At 37.5% G+C, this 4,564-nt stretch overlaps 1 non-coding gene across 1 annotated transcript; it reads right to left on the bottom strand.

Annotated features, from left to right (window-relative positions):
- Positions 1-3,263: 3,263 nt before the first annotated feature.
- On the bottom strand, positions 3,264-3,378 carry LOC136738278 (U5 spliceosomal RNA). Its single transcript, XR_010812582.1, has one exon. It is a non-coding gene; the product is annotated as a U5 spliceosomal RNA (small nuclear RNA).
- Positions 3,379-4,564: the final 1,186 nt, after the last annotated feature.

Genomic DNA, 4,564 nt, shown 5'->3' with positions numbered 1-4,564 from the left:
TAGTCTCTGAAACTAAAACAAAGGCCAAAGGAACATTTCAAATGCTAACCCTTTGTGTTCTATACAGTTAAAAAGGAGAGTTAGAAATTTTGTACAACAGCATTTACATACCATATATGGCTTCCACCTTTAAGCGATCCAGAGGTGTCTTTTTCTCCGAAGTTGGATCTCTCTTGCTGCCACCACCACGAAGATTGCTCTTTAATAATGTTGGAAAGTCAAAGACAGCAACCGTCAGGGTTCTTGCATATGACGTATTCGTGCTGCACCTCTCTGCAAGGATCCAGGACAGTTTGTCAATGTAAACTCCAGTGCCTGGGAATATTTCCACCTAAAAGACAATGGTAAATAAAAAACAAGTTTATCCCCAAACTATTCTTATATTATGTTAAGTGGAATACATTATCAGTAAGGCTGTGATTTTGTTACAGAAATGTGTTATTAAAGACCACAGTATGTCTCAATTCTAAGTTTATTAATTTACAGACATAATAAAGTCAGTGAATCTGTGACACCCATAATTCAATTACATTCTTATTATCAACTATAACTATGAATATAACTGATAATGTAGCATCATTAGATTGTTTACAACCAATATTTGTTTTCAATATATATATTTTTACCTTGTCTTTGTAATATTGTAGACCAAGAGTGTTATACCTGTTTTGGTGATTCTTTGTCAGATTCAGAACAATTTGCTGTGGGGCTGTCAGAACCACTTGATGGTGACACACTTTTGTCTTCATTGCTGATAAATGTGGCTTTTGTTACAATTTTTTTCAGATTGTCCAAAAGGTCTGGAATCTCTGGAGAAAAAAACCTTAGTATTAAATGATAATCATTTCTAGTAATATATTTAATACAAAGTGAAAACAAAACCATCAATGCCTGCAATTATACTTGAGAGACTTGCTCTATGTTATTGGCAAACTGACCTTTTTGTGGGTCATTAACATTAGCTACGAAAAAAATAAAAAAGATAAAATACAAGAATTACCAGGTCTAATGTAATGCATATAGTCATTAATGTAGGATTATGAAGTTATGTTGAAAAACTTTATTTAATAATCAGTATTATTAAACTATTAGACAGTGCACATTAAGAGTCTGTATTGTGGTTCTAGATTACTTCAGTATGATCAACTATAATACATTACTCTGGAATCTAAATTACTGAAGAATAACATTTATCAAGGTAAGGAATTATTTGCTATAAATAAAAAAACTTACCATCAACCATACGGTTTCGAAGACATTGGTTATCATTTTTAAGTCTTGTGTTTTCCTTTTCGAGCTGCTTAACTTTTTGCTGTAGCTCAACTTCACTGGACTCTTTAAATGTCTGTAGAATATGACGGGATCTAATTCTTGAAGCTCCATCGGTTTTCTTTCTTATTTTGTGCTGTATTCAGAGAGGAAGAGAGTTTAAAATGAAAATATATATATATATATGAATATGATTAAAAAAAAACAATCCTGCAATACATTTATTTAATATTTGCAGTAATTATCTCACCGGTAACTGTGGTTCATCAAGGTCACTATCATCTGAAATTTGAAGTTTTTTGTTTGGTTTAGGTACTCTCTTCATTTTAGGACAGGGCATTTTTGTTAGGTCATTAAATTTTCTTCTTAGTTCGCCTTCTTTTCCTAAAATAAAAATAAAATAAATAAAACCCTGCATTATGTCCACAGATATTTGGGGATTATATTTATTTGTCATAAAAATACTGTGCTTTGACCATACAAATTAAGATGAACAGCCAACACTGAATCAAAACTGAAGTTAAATTATATCTGGTTTAATTTATTTTGTGATTTGGGGGATTTTATTGTAAAGCACAACACACAATAAATCGTTCTTACAAATGCCAGTCAAGTATGACGAGTTTTTATCACCCTCACCACCACCTACCATGTTATGAGAGTATGTTAGAAGTACAACACATTAATAACTTAAACATTCATTTCAAATATACTGTGATTGTATATATCAAATAGCATGTAAAGACTTTAATGTTTTTTTTTTAAATAAACATTGTTACCAGTCATAATGATCTGCGCTTCATGGACAGGCCATCCACCTTTTGGAGGTTTGTTCGTGTCTCTCCACTCTGCTCTGAAGTTTCGAGTCGTCTCTTCGTCATCATCAGCAATGCTGAATAAATCAAAATTGCGAAAGCAAGCAGTGGGAATCACGCTGTAAGAGTCTTTGTCGACCCCGCTTTCCCACTTCACCAACGCGTGCATCACCGCCATACTACCTTCACCTTCTCGTCCGTTTTTTCTGCGCCTTTTTCCCCCGACAAGTCACGGCACAAAAAACAGTCCCGCTCTGCATTCTGGTACTTGGCGTTCTTAATAACACCAACAGGGTGTAATCGCATAGACCATTCGAGTATAAAGTACTACATATCCCATCAGTTACAGTTTTTTTTCATCTTCTGAAACTGCAATTTAGCACTTTCAACTGTTTCTTAGTGATTCCTAGAATTACTAACCGGTATTGTAGTCAATGTGTTTATAACCTTTTTTGTTTAACGATTTGTGTGTTATCCTATGGGATCCCATGGTCTTTGATTTGGTCACGGAAGTGATTTGTCTTTGATTTGTTGATCTAGAGTTGAATTTTAATTAGTTTTTCCCTTTTGTATAATTAGTGTAGTGCTACATTTAGTCTTTGTTTTTAAATAAATTTGACAATTTATATCTTTGGAATTGGTGTCTGCGTCCAATTATTACAGAAATTGAGTTCTACAAGACTCCAGGATTCGTGATAAGGTGATACTATGAATTCACTTCTTTAATTGAAATGTATAAGTGTACCTTACGCTACATATATGTATGTATGTATGTATGTATGTCCAATTGCTTTGACAATACAAATGAATTGAATTGAGAGGGAGAGAGAGAGAGAGAGAGAGAGAGAGAGAGAGAGAGACAGACAGACAGACTGACAAACAGAAAAACAGACAGACACAGACACACACACACACAGAGCCAGCCAGCCAGCCAGCTCAGCGATGACATCACGAGCCTCTCTCAGCTGACTGCTATGACATCACAGAGCACGTACATTCCGTTGCTTGCCGTCTGTCAACCACTCAGTCACTGCCAGCCAGACTGGCTGGCTGGCTGGATGGGGGGGCTGCTTGCTGCTGCTGCGTACCTTAGCAAGCTTATTTGCTTGACCGGCCTTCCTACTCCTCTGCCCACATGCCCACCTATGCCCGATCTGCTGTTCACCTGGATCACAGCTCCGCCCCAACAAGGCAGATCCTCCCAAAAATGGTACAAACTGATCCACGTTCCCCTCCACGGAAAGCTTTAGCAAAAGGCAAAAGCGTTATACGTAATGAAGAGGAACCCGAGTCCAAGACGCATCCGACCAGCCATACATATTTGTGTGTATTAAAGATCACATTTTCTTACATTTAGTTTTTCTGTACTTTATTACATCTTATTGTGATTTATAAAAGTATTGTTTCTTTTCCATATGTATTTATGTATGTGTGTGTGTGTGTGTGTGTGTGTGTGCCTGTCTCTGTGTGAAAGTGTGTGTGTGTGTGTGTGTGTGTGTGTGTGTATATGTCTCTCTGTGAAAGTGTGTGTGTGGGTGTGACAGTGTGTGTGAGTGTCTGTCTGTCTGTCTGTCATGTAACTCGCACATCTGTGAGGGCACCATTTTTGCAGAAGAGATGTACACATTTTGGAGCAACATATGCTGCCATCCAGACATCATCTTTTCCAGTGACGTCCCTGCATTTTCAAACAGATCACATTTTATTACACTTTGTTTATCTGTACTTTATTACATCTTATTGTGATTTGTACTTGTAATGTTTCTTTTCCATATATATGTATGTACAGTGGGGGAAAAAAGTAATTGATCCCCTGCTGATTTTGTACGTTTGCCCACTGACAAAGAAATGATCAGTCTATAATTTTAATGGTAGGTGTATTTTAGCAGTGAGAGACAGAATAACAACAAGAAAATCCAGAAAAATGCATTTCAAAAAAGTTATAAATTGATTTGCATGTTAATGAGGGAAATAAGTATTTGACCCATTTTCAATGCCCTGGCTTAGGGAAGGAAGTTCTCACCCATGATTTGACAGTACATGGCCCCGTCCATCGTCCCTTTGATGCGGTGCAGTTGTCCTGTCCCCTTAGCAGAAAAACAGCCCCAAAGCATAATGTTTCCACCTCCATGTTTGATGGTGGGAATGGTGTTCTTGGGGTCATTCCTCCTCCTCCAAACACGGCGAGTTGAGTTGATGGCAAAGAGCTTGATTTTGGTCTCATCTGAGACCACTTTCACCCAGTTCTCCTCTGAATCATTCAGATGTTCATTGGCAAACTTCAGACGGGTCTGTACATGTGCTTTCTTGAGCAGGGGGACCTTGCGGGCGCTGCAGGATTTCAGTCCTTCACGGCATAGTGTGTTACCAATTGTTTTCTTGGTGACTATGGTCCCAGCTACCTTGAGATCATTAACAAGATCCTCCCATGTAGTTCTGGGCTGATTCCTCACCGTTCTCATGATCATTGAAACTCCACG

This window comes from Amia ocellicauda, unplaced genomic scaffold (genome assembly GCF_036373705.1).
Source record: "Amia ocellicauda isolate fAmiCal2 unplaced genomic scaffold, fAmiCal2.hap1 HAP1_SCAFFOLD_55, whole genome shotgun sequence".
Taxonomy (NCBI): Eukaryota; Metazoa; Chordata; class Actinopteri; order Amiiformes; family Amiidae; genus Amia; species Amia ocellicauda.
The sequence above is the reverse complement of the archived record's forward strand: the minus strand, read 5'-3'. Positions and strand labels throughout refer to the sequence as shown.